Here is a 16,502-nt window from a genome sequence, read left to right as displayed (position 1 = left end):
ATAAAATTTAATCCATTTCCCAAATGGTTACCTATATAATATTTTTTAAAACTTCATAGCAAACATCTATTTCCTGAATGGGTTCTTAGAATCATAATATAATAGATTTTAGAGTTAGAAGAGACATTAAAAATCTGACTGGTCCAACTGCTTCATTTTTCTGGAAACTGAGATACAGAAAGGGAAAATGACTTGCCCAAAGTCAAAATAATGCTAAGTTGCATAGTCAGAACTTGAACCAAAGATTTAATACCTTCTACTGCCCTGTGCTGCTTCCTTTACTATCACATGGCTATGCTTACTACATGATTATATCATAGCCAACCCACTTTCATCAAATTAAGGTATCAAGTTCAAGAATTAAACATATAGGTAAGAGAATGATCTGGGGTCGTGTATAACTTGCTGTCACCTACCTATAAAGCTTTTACTGCCTTAATGCTAATTGGATGTTATAATTTCATAGTATTCTTTACATTTTTAATCTTTTTTTCTGTGATTCTGGGCATGTCACTCATTGCAGGTTTTATGAATCTCCTTTACTAGACCGTAAGCTCTTCAGAAGCAATGATTCCATATTGATTATATTTTAATTTCTCTAGCACCTCACACAAAATGTCCTTCATGCAGGAAATGCTTAAGAAATGATGATAGAATAAATACATTGAATAAATAAATCCCTTTCATATGATAGCTATTTTGAGTTCTCATGTTAAACTAAAAAGTTTCTTGCAAAATTTTTCTTTTAAAAACATTGTTTATTCACTTAAATTTATCATTGTTATATATGATGAATCTTATAGAAACAGAAACATATGATCAAGTATGTAATTTTACAATTTCTAGTTGCTAAATCTGACTGAAAACAAAACATAGGGCAGTTATGTTATCCTCATTTTTTTGTTATCCATATTTGAATTAATATCAGTACTGATAATGGTTACTACCCCATTTTAATAAACTCACTGCTCTAATATCTGAATTTCCTTTCAACCTAAATGGAGGCTAGTTTTGAGCACTGATTTCCCATCCTGACTCCATTTGACTGATAACTAGAAATTATGGAATTCCTTTGAAGTGCTAAATGTCTGGCCAATTTTGGTTCAATAAAGAGACTATTAATTGATGTTTCCTAGTTGACTGCTTTAAAATATCATCTTAACACACCACTGGGTAACTATTCAATCCTTAATAAATATTGTTGATTGATACCACATTGGAAGAATGGAAGGATTTGGTGAGTAGCTATTTAATGGGGAGGTAAAGGAGAACAGGAAATCAAAAGTGACTCCAAACCTAAGAACTGTTGGGGCAGTGGCTGACATTAATACTATTTTTGAAAACACTAGATAACAACTGCATGTTGATTTGTCATCTGGGTGATAAGAAAATCATACCATCTATTGTCTTAGGCCAAGAATTCAACATTAATTTTGCTTACATCAATCAATGATTTAATTGTAGTGAGCATGTATTTTTTTAAAGAACAAATACTTAAAATACTATGTAGGCAACTTACCTGGTGTCTCTAAATTTGCAAAAAGTACTTTCAAAGAAAAGTGATTTCACTGTAAAGATCTCATTCTTGAATCAATTCTATCAAGAGTATGGAAATTATTTTTTAAGTTTTTGATTGAACAAATACTTATGAAGTACCTACTGCATACAAAACATGGGGGTTGGGAACACTAAACAATGATAAAGGTTCAAAATTTAAATAAAATGTAGTCTCCACACTTCTGGATCCCACCGGGTTCCAGAAATATGAAATAAAAATAAATTATCAAATAAAAAGTAAACTCTTGGCTGTGGTATTCAGGCCTGACAAGTCTAGATTTTTCTCATACTAGTCCCCTTAATGTGTTCTTTTTGCTCTCCTTCATATATTATAATTTCAAAACAAATGACATTTTTCTTCCTACTCCAAATCCAGCCCTCTTCTATACATCAGCTCACACCATCTCACATTCCAGAAATCCCTCAGCCCTGACTAGATCAGTTGAAGTTCAATCTTTCCTTCCAGACTTGACTCAGATATTACTACTTAATGAAACCTTCAATCATTAAATTTTTACAAATCTCCTACTGTGGACATGCACAATATTAGGTGTTGGGGGATTCAAAGACTAAAAGTAAACAGTTCCTGCCCTTAAGGAGTATATTCCAATGGGGAAGACAATATGCACATAAACTCAAAGTTGATTCCAGAAAGTAGAAATATTGCCTTATTGTAGCAAGCACCAATTGAGATTAGATAACAGTTTGTAGGAATCTCAAACTGGACAGTTTTGTGACTTCCTCCAGCTTGATTCAGTAGCTCATGTAGGATTAAAGGAGGCAGATGTTGGAAGTAATTTTCAGGGATGAAGGCTGGCCAACAGTGAGTAGTAATAGGAAAAGGGAACAAGTAATTCCAGACTCAGGGAGGTAGTGAGGATGAGAGATGCTAGAAGTCATGGAGAGGATGAAGAATAAGAATAGTAGTTATGAGGCACAGAAAAAGACTGGAATTATAGGATTTTATCATGGAACAGAGGAATTTTGCAATTCTTAAACATAAAAGTGAAACACTTGTGGGTGATGGCGAGATCACAATTATGACCATCTCTATGTGTAAGTGAAGTGGAATGGAGAAACAGATCCTGGGAACAGTTTCTGATAATTAAAAACACTGCACAGTTCCCCAAATACAATCAGTCTGCTCCATAATTTCTCTTCAATTTTGAGCCTAACTCATATTGCCTATCCAAGATATGTCTTGGATACTGATGGACTAATTCAATGAGCTGCTTATCTAACTTTGTGGTTTTTTGTTTGTTTGTTTTTAACCCTCACCTCTGTCTTAGACTCACTACTATGTATTGGTTCCAAGGCAAAAGAGTGGTAAGGTCTAGGCAATGGGGAGTAAGTGACTTGTCCAGGACCACACAGCTAGGAAATGTCTGAGGTCATATTTGAACCCAGGACCTCCCACCTCTAGGCCTGGCTCTCAATCCACTGAGCCACCCAGCTGCCCCCTCTGACTTCATGTTTTAAACTGGACTTGGTTAGAGGAGATTACAGTAAAGTTTCAGGGCTTGATATAATCAAAATAATGTAATTTCTCCCAGTTCTATGAGATTTTTTTGTTTCCTTTTTGAGAACTCAAAGACATCATTAACAAAGAATTCATTAAGCATCCAGGTAGCACAGTGTATAGAGTGCTAGGATTGGAGTCAGGAAGACAAGTTCAAATCTGACTTTAGACACTTTTGTTAACTATGTGATCCTGAATAAGTCACTTAATTTCTATCAAAGTTTCTTCAACAGTAAAATGGGGGTGATAATAGCACCTACTTCACAGGGTTGTTGTAAGGATCAAATGAGGTAATGTTTGTAAAGCACTTAGGACAGTGCTTGGAACATGCTTACTCCCTTCCAATTCAATTTGTTAAGTCAGCCATTTGTTGAAGGTTTGTTTTTGTTTTGTTTGAGCATAAATGAATATTGTAGTTTGTCAGAGGCTTTTCTCACTTCTGTTAAGATAATATTGTGGATAACCATCAACTGGGGAATGACTGAACAATTTCTGGTACATGATTGTGATGGAATACTATTGTGGTATAAGAAATGATGCACAACATGTTTTCAGAAAAACCTAGAAAGATTTCTATGAACAAAGTGAAGTGAGCAGAGCCAAGAGAACTTTGTACACAGTAACAACAACACCGAACAATGATTGGCTATGTCTACTGCATGCAAGGCTCTGTGCTACATGCTAGAGAAATCACATATAATCAGTTAAAGTTAGAAGAGCAATAGATATCTAGAGAAATAAAGCTTTGCCAAAATTTCTTTGATCAAGTTTTTATATTCAAAATATTTTGGGAACTGATTCAAATGTATAATAAGAATACCCAAGAGATAAATGGTCAAAGGTATGAACAGGCTCTTTTCAAAGGAAAAAATCCAAGTCATTATCAACCTATGAAAAGAGGCTATGAATCACTAATTATTAGAGAAAGGCACTTTAAAGCAACTGTAAGGTTCTACCTCATACCCATAAAATTGAAAAAAGAGGAAAATGACAAACATTGAGAGAGGTAACAGGAAAATAAGCACACTAATACACTATTGGTAGGGCTGTGATCAAGCCTTCCTGGAAAACAATTCAAAACTAGGTCCCAAAAGATACTAACTAAACTGTGTGACTGTACCACTATGAAGTATAAGCCCCAAAGAGATAAAAGGAAAAGAAAAAGGGAAATGATCCATATATAGAAAAACTATAGCAACTCTTTTTATAATAGCAAAAGCTATAAACTTAAGAGAGGCCCACCTACTGGGGAATAATAGTCATATGAGAATGTAATGAGGAAATGATATAAAGGGAAATCCTATCCCAAATTAACTGCTAAATGCATCAAGTATGTGAAAATCAATCTACCATACCACACAGAAAAGACTTGCATAGATTCAGTTACAAAATGTTCCTTAAAGAAATAAAAGATAATGTAAATAGCTAGCAGAATATTCACTATTTATGTCTAAGCTATGCCAATGTAATAAAAATGACAATACTACCAACTTTAATTACATCTTTAATACCATGCCAATCAAAGTATCAAAGGGATACTTCACAGAATTAAATTGGGAAAAATAATCTAAAATATAAAGGAAAATATAAAAAGAGTTAGGGGCAAGGGGACAATTGAACTTAAAGACCTCAAACCAAATTATAAAGTAAAGATTATCAAAATCAGGAACACTGGAACTCAATAATCTAGTTTTCAGTAAACTGGAAACAAATTACTTAGGAAAGAATTCACTATATGATAAAAAAAATTCTGGGAAAATTGGAAAACAGTACAGCAAAAATTAGGCTTAAATCAATACTTTACACCATATTACACAATATATTTTAAATAGAAACATGCAACCTTAACATTAAATAGCATACTATGGAAAATTAGAAGAGAAGCATATCATATACCTCTCACAGCTTTGGGTGGGACATGTATTCCTAACCAAACAATGGATAGAGGTATTTACAAAGATAAAATAGATAACTCATTTCATAAAACTGAAAAGCTTTTGCACAAACAAAATTACAAAAAGAAGGAAAGTGGTCAATTTGGGAGGAAAAATCTTCCTTTTCAAATTTCTTTGTTAAGGGTTGGTATGAAAGATATATAAAAACTAATTTTATATACATATATGTACATATATGGAGTATGTGTCTATATGCCCACATATGTAACATACAAATACATGTACATATACACATATATATAAAATCTTTTGGAGTGAATATATATTGTCCAAAACCCATTCTCCAATAAATGTCAAAGAACATAAATAAACACCTCCCAAGAGAATTGCCAACTATTATCAACCATAAAAAAGAATTCTCCAAACCACATATAATGAGTAAAATGCAAGTTAAAGCAGTGCTGAGGTTTTAACACATATCCTGCAAATTATCAGAGGGCAAAAGACAAGGATGGTCAATGTTGGGCCAGTGGGGGTAAGATAGGCACACTAGAGCCTTGCTAGTGGAACCATGAAGCAGTACAACCATTTTGGAAAGCAATTTGGAGTGAAGAATAATAATAAGAGCTACTTTTAAGGATTGCAGAGCACTTTACACTTATCTCATTTTATCCTTGCAAAATCCTAAGAAGTAGGTACTATTATTACCCTCATTTTACAAATGAGAAATTAAAGCAGAGAGCAGTTAAGTCACACAGCTGGTAAGTGTCTGAGGATTGATCTGAATTCCTGTTTTCCTGACATTAGGTTCACTTCTTTATATAGTGCGCCACTTAGAATTATATAAAGTCATAAAAATAATATGCCCTTTGACCCAGAGATTCATTACTAGACTTATGCCCCCAAAGAGGCTGTTGATAAAAAATCAACAAGTCCCCACATACAGAAAAATATTTATCTCAACACTTTGTGATAGCAAAGAACTGTAAATATCAGTTGGGAAAAGGCTAAATGAATTGTACATAAATGAGATGGAAAACTACAGTGTTACAAGATACGAGCAGCTAAATGGTACAATGGATAGAGCTCCTGGCCTGTAGGTAGGAAAATTCATCTTCCTGAATTCAAATCTGACCTCAGACACTTGCTTTATATGTTTTAAAATATAAAAAATAAATATATTTATAAATAATAAGATAGATTGTAAAGAAATAAACTCGCTTATGAAATATTATTTACTTTCAAGGTCAGGCGAAGATGCTGGTGGAGAAGGTTTTCATTTCGTGTGCTATTGCTTAACATAACTTACTCTCTACACATCTAATGCTACATTTAAATGCAAAATTGGCCTTACACATTACGTATGATATGGAATTTTTATTGCTAAACAATTTCTATTTTTTTACTTTATTTAATTATCATCATTTTCTTTATTGACTTTTGGCTATTTTGCCACATTTATCTCAATTTCACTTTGAGGACATTTCAACAAAAAGTTTTCCATGGAAGTTTGTTTCTTCCTCCCTTTCAGAATGTTTTGATAATGTATGAAACAAATGTCATCACACAGCTCCAATGCATGATCTTTAATACATGAATAAACTTTTTTTCCCCAAAATCCTCAACATTTCCTTAATCTAGCTTGTACTGATTACCTCATCCACCTCGGACTCTTCCCCACTAATTTCCTGCAAAACCTCCATATGCTGCTGCTGCTGCTGTAACTCCTTCAACTCATCCATCATTAGGACCCATGGTTAAAAGTTAAGAAATTTGCCCCAAAAACCGATAATAAAGACAAAAATAAAGAGAAAAGCAAAAGCAATTCAAAACAGATGCTGGCATGGCCAGATAACACTGAACTAATTGAGACAGCCTCATGTAACTTGTGATACTGACTGTTAGGCAGGCTATCTATAGTGGAGGGTAGCAGAAGCTCTTGACTCAAATATCCACTTGTGACTTAAAGCAAAAAATCCTGACTGTGACTGCTTCTATCTCAAATTGCTCCTGACTTAAGGTGCTCGTGTATCAAGGCACCACTGTACATGCAAACATACACACACACACACACACACACACACACACACACACAAACACATATATGCTGTTGTTGCATAGTCATTTTTCAGTTTTCTTTGACTCTTCATGACCCAATTTGGAGTTTTCTTGGAAAAGATACTGGAGTGGTTTGCCTTTTTCTTCTCTATCTCACTTTACAGATGAGGAAACTGAGGAAAACAAATTTAAGTGACTTGAGCAGGGTCACACATTTTGGGGGCCAGAATGGGTTAATTGCATTCCCATTCATTTAAATGGGGAAATTTGATTTGACACATGAGCAAACTGAGTTACAAGCTGGGCCATGGAATTAATTAAACTCATATGTCAAGGTACCACTGTATATATGTATCTCTGTGTGTATGTGTATGTATTTGATCCTAGAGATAATAATGAATCACAAGAAATCATTGCTGAACTTTAACAGTAGGCTCTTTATCTCCAAAGCTACTGAACTTGATGGAAGCTATAGTAGCTAGCTTTAGACTTTTCCAAAACATATAATGGGCTATTTTGTGAACTCCCCTTCACTGGAGGTCTTTGAGTAAAGGTTAAATAACCACCTTTCTAGTAAATTATAATCAGGAAGACAGGATCTTATTCAGGCACTGACATTATAGATAAATTCTGAGATCCCTTCCCACTTTGAGATTCTGTGACTCTCAGTCCAGTAATCTTTCCACAATGACAAGACAGCCTCTGAAAGGCATATGCTGAGTTACTGGTGGACCACTGAAATCAGAGAATAGGGTTCTTTTTTTTTTAACTTTTAAACCCTTACCTTACATCTTGGAGACAATACTGTGTATTGGTTCCAAGGCAGAAGAGTGGTAAGGACTAGGCAATGGGGGTCAAGTGAATTGCCCAGGGTCACACAGTTGGGAAGTGTCTGAGGCCAGATTTGAACCTAGGACCTCCTATCTCTAGGCCTGGCTCTCAGTCTACTGAACTACCCAACTGCCCCCAGAGAATAGGGTTCTTGGCATCACCCCAAATGCTGTAAACAAGGTGGTCATGGGATTTGCACCCATTCAGAAGCACCACTTTACATTTTCTTTGTTCTCCAGCCTTTAGTCCTCTTTAGTCCACATTCCCATTCTTCTGGAGAAGAGAAGACTTAAGCTAGTGAACATGACAGCTATTTTAAAGTACTTGGAATGCAATTAAGATGAAAGACAATTAGACTTGTTCTGCTTGGTTTCACTGGGTAGAACTAGGGTCAATGGTTAGAAATCATGAAGAGGCAAATTTAAGCCTTGCATAAAGGTAAACTTCCTAAAGCTAGTCAGAAGTGAAATGAATAATGTCAAAGGTGGTTTTGTTCCCCGCCCTTGGAAGTTTTTAAGCATAAACTGGACACCTATTTGATGCAGGTGTTATAGAAGTCTTGGTCAGGAAAGGGTTGAACTACACAGCCTCTGAGATCCCTTCCAGAGCTTAGATTCTGTGATTCTCATCTTGTGTAACTTTTATCTATAAATTTCCATAAATCTTCCATAAGAGAGGCTCCATCTAATGTCCTGGAGTCCTTCCTCTAGTTTTCTTCCCAATATATGCTCTCCCTTTGCCATCCTTAAATCATCATCATCATTGTCGTTATCTTCTTCTTCTTCTTCTTCTTCTTCTTCTTCTTCTTCTTCTTCTTCTTCTTCTTCTTCTTCTTCTTCTTCTTCTTCTTCTTCTGCTTCTTCTTCTGCTTCTTCTTCTTCTTCTTCTTCTTCTTCTTCTTCTTCTTCTTCTTCTTCTTCTTCTTCTTTATGGTCTTCTTCTTCTTCCTCTTCTTCTTCTTCTTGCTCTTCTTTCTCTTCTCCTTCTTTAAATAAAACTTACCTTCTGTCTCAGTATCAATTTTAAGAAGAAAACAAGAACTAGGCAAGTGGGGTTGTCATTTGTCCAAGGTAACATAACTTGGAAGTATCTAAGGCCAAATTTGAACCCAGGTCCTCCATCTGTAGGCCTGGTACTCCATCTATTATTCTACCTAGCTGCCTCCCATTCATAATTCTTGCTATATTAACTAGATCACCTCCTTTTCTTCCTCTTTAAGTCTTCCTTGGTAGTGTACCAATGAGTAGCTAGCTATAGCCTACTTATTTCTACTTTGCATCTTTTTATTGCCCTATGCATGCTCTGTCATTTTATTTCTTTTAAGATTGTAGTATTACATCATTAAAAATCATACAAAATCACTAAAAAGAATATTGGTATCAGTAAGATGAGTTTTTGTTTGTGGTCATTAAAATCACTACTCAGTGTCCCAAATCCACCATCTTCTTCTTATTCAAATTTGGAAAATGACCAAGATATTATGTCTTTATGGATTATTTTTATCTATCAGTTATCAGTTTATCTATCTATCAATTCCTCTAAATGAATATCATAATCTTTATCCACTAGGTTTTTCTCGCATGGATAGTTGGGGGAAATTCTTTTTCATGATTATAGATCTCTTTGGGGATGTTTTATGATGTTCTAAGCTTAATACAATCAGGACAACGTCATCTGCAAACCAATTCATCTGGAAGAGTTCACTGTTTATAAGGAATCACTGTTCCATTTGAATTTCACTAAAGCAACATATCACATTTTCATCCTTTCATTACCAAAAGACCTATTTAATATCACTTTGTCATCTTAGTGTTGGATGGTTTCTGAACCTTTATCCCTGCCTAATTTGTCAATATAAATTAAACTTCAAAGAAGCCCAACCAGCTGTAAAGCTAGTTGATCCCCAGACTCCAAGTGGGGGAGGAACATGATGCTTTTCTATTAAATTTATCTATTTATACTTCACAAGTGACCCAACTTCAAAAGGAAACTCCTCTCCTTGACTTGTTGATTCCATATTTTGCAAGGGGGTGCACTGACAGGTTATTTTTAAAAGAAAACTTTACCACTATTAGTCATTCAAAATTTCACTATTCTGCTTTCACTATTAATACTCACATATTGGTACTATTACCTGATGCTGGGTAGTAAACCCCTTTCTGCTAGCTGACTCTCTTTTTAAAGTATTCTCTCTTTGTCCCAAACTGATAGGTAAATTATAAGATTAAGAAGGTATGCAGGAATATTAAGAGAAGAAAAATTATTCCTTCTTTTTTTTTAAGCACTCACCTTCTATCTTGGAAACAACTCTAGGATAGAAGAGCAAGGGCTAAGCAAACAAAATTAAGTAACTTGCCCCAGTCACATAGAAAGTGTCCAGAGCCAGAAGTGAACCTGGGTCCTTCCAACACGAGGTCTGGTGGTCACTGTGCAACCTAGCTGCCTCCAAAATATCTAAGCAAATGATCCTCAAATCTACACCCATAGCCCTGATCGTTCTCTAGAGATGAATAAATGAATTCAGAAGGTCATACACCAGAGCCATGGTGGCAAACCTATGGCACACAATCCAGAAGGGGCTCTTGGAGCCCTCTCTGTAAGGATACACACCATGGCTCCAGCACAGAATTCACCAATGTTCATTACTAGAAAGCAAGAGGGATTCATCGGTGGGCTGCTCCCCTCCTCCTCTCCACAGGACCCTGAGGACCACCCCTCTAAAAGTTTCTCACCATCACTGCACTAGAGTCTGTTGACAAATTATTCCTAGAAACTTAAGAAAATACCAGGAAAAACACAAACAAATAAGAACACTGCTAACTAATAGGGACCATCAAAATCTGTAGACTTTACTAGCTCTCTGTTATCCAGCCTTGCTCTAGCTTCCTATTAGAAGAACTTGGTTTGAATCTCCCCTCTGACATATATTAGCCATGTGACTGAGCAAGTCTTAACTTCTTAGAGCTCCTAGGCAGTTCTCTTAAAACTGTAATATCACTTTCCAAACTCCATAGATAGAGGGAGTTTCCTTAACCAGGAGTTTCTAATCCAAAATAAATCATAGCTCTAGACCACCACCTACCCTACCCTCTAAAGCAAAACAAAACAAACAAAGCCTACTGTGAATAAAAGTTTTCTACTTACCCCTACTGAGAAAAACCAAAGTTAAATTAGGCAATGATTAATATTTTAGTTATATTATAGTCAGGAAATTTTAGCTTTCTTGGTGATGCATATTTTTCACTTAAAAATAATTTATTATAGTTTGAGTAGTCATTAACACACACAAATGTTCAAACATACAAATAATACTTTTAAAACTTTAAATTTCCATTGCTGACCATTTTAAATATACATTATATATTGACTTTAACTTGGGCTTTGGGCTGACATTTTGTGCAGATCTAGGATAGAAGGATTCACTGTAGTTGTTCATGTTTTCCCATTTTTTATTTATATTTTCAATTTCTTGTTTTCTGTATCTTAAACATAGGAATTAACAAATTTTCCTTGAAATGAATTATTGAATAATATTCCATAATATTTATTTGCAACAATTTGTTCAATCATTCCCCAATCATAGCTCTTTTTTACTATTTTGAATAATGCTAACAATATTTTTGTACAAATCGGTCTTTTTCCTGTCAGACCTTAAGGCATAATCCTAATATACCTGCATTAAAGAGAATAAAAAGTTTTGTACCTCTCATTGCATAATGATATATTGCTTTCCAAAGAGATTGTATAAATTCAAAACTATAATAGCAGCATAAATAATGTTCCTATCTCTTCATAGATCCAACAGCATGGAATTTTATCAAACTGACTTTTCCAATTTAAGGTGTATTTGGTGGCATTTCTGAGTTTTCTTAATTTGAAGTTCTCAAATTTTGGTTTGAAGAATTTTCTATGAGCTATTGATAAGTTATGTTGTCTCTTATAAGAACCTAATATCCTTTGATCATTTATTGGAGATCTGGTCTTACTGTTAAAAATTTCCATCAATTCCTTGCATTTTTGAGCTGTTAGACTCAAACTCTAAAAATACATGTAGCAAAGATTTTTTTCACCATTCCTTTCTTCCTATTTTGTTTTGTTTACATTAATTCATGTTGCACAATAATGATTTGGTCTTGTATATTCAAATATGCCTACTTTCTTCCTCTTCTCCTTTACTTCTATAGTTTTTTAAAGGTCTGTACTTCCTTTTGTGTTTCTCTGTCATATATCTCTATCTCTCTGACTTTGTCTTTCAGTGAAAGGGAAATATGTAGAAATTTGCTGAGGGGATTCAGTTACATTCTGTGGGTTTTATATAAAACTGCAAGCTAATTTGGAACTGAAGCTTGAGCATCTATATGGGAAGTAGAAGAAAAGAACCTCTGTCTTTAATTCCCTCCTCACTTAGCCAAAGGAAGAACTTGTGAACTCTGAAAAACCAGAGGATTTGGACTTCTCGCTAGCATCCTAGCAATGTCCTTAGAATAGACAGATGATAACAATGTCTGAATATGGGGAGCTAAGGAAAAACTAGAGATACTGAAGAAAGCTCTACAAGAGTCCAGAGCTAAACCATAAGTAAGGAGGATTTCATGAGAAATCCATGAAGGAAAGAAAAGGGATTCCAGGAAAAGGACCTTCAGGAGCTGTTAATTATCCCTTTTGTTACATTTTATGCTCTAATCCAGGGTCCACTTTCCCATGGACTCTATGTATTTGTGAAAGAGTGTGTCCTTTGTATAGGGTGGAGTGGGAGAAGGGGGAGGCAGTCTGTATTTACAAATGCTACCTTGGTAAATATCCCTAACAAAAAGGTAATTAAATCTGAATGACTGATTGATAACAACTGATAATAGAAACAAGAAGAATATTGGTGGGGGCTTATTCCCTCTACTCCCACACTCTCTGGATGTCCCTTAGGGCCCTGAGGAGAGAAGTAACAACTGCCTTCTGGAAACCTAACCTTCCAGGCTGAGTTCAAGTTAGGATAGTAAGCCCCAGAGCCTTAGCTACCACAACAAAGATGCCCACCTCTTCCTTGGGCCTTTTTCTTCAGAAGATTTGGTTAGTACAACTTGAAAAACAAGGAAAATCCAGCCTATTGAAGCTATTTCTCCTGAAGAAAGAAAAGTAATAGTGACCCCAGGGAAGTTTGGGCTAGGAATCATTAGGAAGAGAAGATGAAAGATGATAATTCACTCTGACAAGTTACAATAATTGCCTTTCCAACTTTTAATAAAATAAAATAAAATAAAATGATAAAATCATAGAACTTTAGAGTCAGTGGTCCCTAGTGATTATCTAGTCATCTCCCTCTCCCCTTATAGATGAGGAAACAGAGACCCAGGAAGTTTAGGTGATGTTACCCAAGGTTGCATAGGTAGTACCAAAAGTAGGATTTGAACCTAGTCCAGAGGCAATGTTCTTTTCACTGTGCTATACAGGCAGTGGGTGGACTTGAACACAGTCTGTCCTGGCTCTGAAGATGGCTCTCTATCTGCTACTCTACACTGCCTCTCAACTGAAATTTATAGGGTGCTTTAAAGTTTCTTCAGTAAGTTTCAAATGGTTTTGAAATCAGAAGTTGTCATTTCAAATCCTGGTCAGTGATTTACCCCCCTGAATGACCTTATAAGTAACTTCACCTGTCCAGGTCTCAGTTTCCTCAACTTTGAACAAGGGGGATACTGAAGTCTCTTCTAGCTCTAAATCTATGATTCTCTGCCCCTTTGAAGTTGGTGCTATTATCTACATTTTACAGATGAAGAAGCTGAGGTGCAGATCAATAAAGTGACTTGCCCAGTGGCTGTACAAATAAGTATCAAAAGTAGGATGTAATCCTAAATCTTCCTGAAGCCTAATACTCTATCAATTATTCTAGGCTATACAAACAATAAGTTACATTATTGCAGGGCTTTAAAGTTTTCAAAGCACTTTCCCCATAACAACCCTAGGGATCAGATGGTGTAAATAACTTGATTTTATAAATTCAAAAATTCAAGCTATAAAAGGTCAAATAACTTGCCTGGGACATTTATCTACCTCACTTAATGGGAACCTAATAGCTACTTAATAGATATTGGCTGTAACAGTTAAAATTAGTTTCTAGTAATAAAAGTATTATATTTTTATGAGGTTTATTAAAGATTAAGAAATAAAGAAAATACAAAATAAGAAAGCACATGGCTAGGAGGGCTGAAAGGCCCATTCAATTTCACTTACACTACATCTTGAGAGAAGTGTGTGCTTGAAAGTGGAAGCAGGAAGAGAGAGAGCCTTCAGTAGGCTTTACAGCCAGTTTAAATAGAAATGTTGATCTCGCCCAGGTAGGGATTTCAGTGAGATTAGAGGGCATCTTGGGAACTAAAGCAAGAACTTCTGGGGAATTGAAGTCCTGGGTTCAAATCTCCATTTTTACATGGCTGAGTAACAAATGGCTCCTCAGCAAGGAAGCCTTGCTAAGAACACAGTAGTAATGAAAAAAAATGGTTTATCAAAGATAATTTCATCTCCCAGCTAGCTAGGTACTGAGTATTGATGTAGAGATTCAAGGCTCTAGGAGTACCCCTAGCAGCCAAGCCAATTTTTGCCCAAGAGATTCACTGGAAATGGTGAAGTTTGAACTTGGCAGTGATAACTTTGGAAAAGAAATGGAAAGAATTCCTCTTGTAGAGATAATTGGAAGAGAAGTTAGGGTGGGGTGGAAAAAAAGAAGAGAGATGAATTCTATTCTGGGAGCTTTAACCTCCAACCCCCTATAATTCTGAGAACTCTATTTGCAGGCAACAGGCACCAAAGTTCCCCTAGGCACTAAGGCAATGGCAGTCTATGGGGAGCTGACTGATAGGACAAAGCATATAATCATCAACATTTTTCTGTACCCTTCTTCTTTTTGGGTGTAAGAACAGCACTCTCCTCATATACTCTAATTTCATAAGCCCTCTGCTTTCTGTCTCTCTTTTCTTCTAGGGAAAGGAAGTGAAAAGGGAACGATGGATGTCTCTTTACTCTATCTTCTACTCACTGCAGTCCCTCGGCAGACAATAATCCAGATGAACTATTTTCCTCACTGCTTACCATCTTTTTCATTGCTAATTTATTCCCCTTGACATAGGAATGAAAATGTGGTAGCCACAAAATCCTGACTCATTTTATTTAATTATAATGGCTGGCAGGGGGAGTTCACCATTAAATAGTCTATTCCTTTTCAGAATCAGATCAGAATAGGGATGGGAAATGGGGAGAGAGACAGAGACACGGACAGAAACAAAGACACAGGTAGAAACTGAAACAGAGATAGAAACAAAGATGGAGGGAGGGTGAGAGAGAGTGAGAAAATGGGGGAGAAAGAGAGTGAGAGACAGACATAGAGACACAGGTAGACTCAGAAACAGAGACAGGAGCAAAAAAAACAGAGATGGATGGAAAGAGACAGAGGGAGAATGAGAGAGAGAAAGAAAGAGGGAGGAAGAAGAGGGAGTGAGACAGAGAGAGACAGAGATAGAGACAAAGAGACAGATTAAGGGAGAGAGGTGGAAGGAGGAAGAGGAGAGACTGGGGAGTGAGAGAGAAAGAAAAAGAGAAAGGGAGAGGGAGAGAATATAAGAAAGAAGATGAAAGAATTAGAGAAAGGAGAAGGGGTAGAGAAAATGACAACAAGAAAATGAGAGCATACCAGAATAATCATTCACCTAGAATAAATATAGAAAAAGTGTGAACACACACAATATACATACACATACATCAAATAAAAACCTCCACTTGTAGTAAGGACTAGGAATTTTGGCAATAAAGCTAAGACTAGTGTCACTTTTGACTTTTTCTCAAATACTAAAGATTTCTGCTGCCTGAGGCATTGTCACTACAACTGTTCAAGGCCCTAAGACATTTTGGCTGCCATTTATTCAGCTGGTTACTAACAGAGAACTCTTCTAGTACATTTATAGGTATAGAGTTCAATTCTCAAATTCATTTACACACCACCTACACATAAAATTCATGTATATACATGTGGTATATAGAAATATTTATATGTAACATGTATGTTTTATACATACATTCTTCACCCCAACATGATATATACTAGAGATACAAACATGCTATAAGCTACATGTAGCCAACATTACACATAATCAGAAGCAATTGGGTACTTTAAGCTCACTGCTCCCTCTAGGAACTGTTATTTGAGTTTACAAATCACACTCATCAGTCACTAATGCTAAGTGTGCCAAGATCCAGCAGGCAAGTATGCCAACCCTACTTGCTAATTTCTCAGTTCTTGTTGAACCTGATCCTGATGGTCTAGATCAGCTTTGGTGAACCTCTTCAAGATTATGTGCCCAAACTGAACCTTCTTCAAGCTGCATGTGAGCCTCCTGCATTACCCCAGAGAGTAGAGGGAAGAAGTACTTGCATTGGGTGGCTGGACAGAGGAGTATGACATGCAAAAAATAATCCTCAGGCACTGACAAGAGGGAGAACAAAGTAGCCCCTTCTGTGCTGCCAAGGCATGGCACATATGCCACGCTTTCACCAACATGGGTCTAGATCATATTCTGTTTTAAAGCATACATAGAAAGTAAGGTTGGTGGACAGCAACTCAGTGTTTGTGGGTGTTGGATTTTATGTGTGACAAAATTAGG

The 16,502-nt window shown here is 36.0% G+C and overlaps 1 long non-coding RNA gene across 1 annotated transcript in view; it reads left to right on the top strand.

Annotated features, from left to right (window-relative positions):
- LOC103099810 (uncharacterized) overlaps window positions 1-14,999 on the top strand; it is a 38,956-nt gene extending 23,957 nt beyond the window's left edge. Inside the window, exon 2 of the long non-coding RNA XR_458698.2 lies at window positions 14,830-14,999. This is a non-coding gene — a long non-coding RNA (uncharacterized LOC103099810). The remainder of the gene's footprint in view (window positions 1-14,829) is intronic.
- The last annotated feature ends 1,503 nt before the right edge of the window (window positions 15,000-16,502 follow it).

Source organism: Monodelphis domestica, chromosome 1 (genome assembly GCF_027887165.1).
Source record: "Monodelphis domestica isolate mMonDom1 chromosome 1, mMonDom1.pri, whole genome shotgun sequence".
NCBI classification, from domain to species: Eukaryota; Metazoa; Chordata; class Mammalia; order Didelphimorphia; family Didelphidae; genus Monodelphis; species Monodelphis domestica.
The sequence above is the reverse complement of the archived record's forward strand: the minus strand, read 5'-3'. Positions and strand labels throughout refer to the sequence as shown.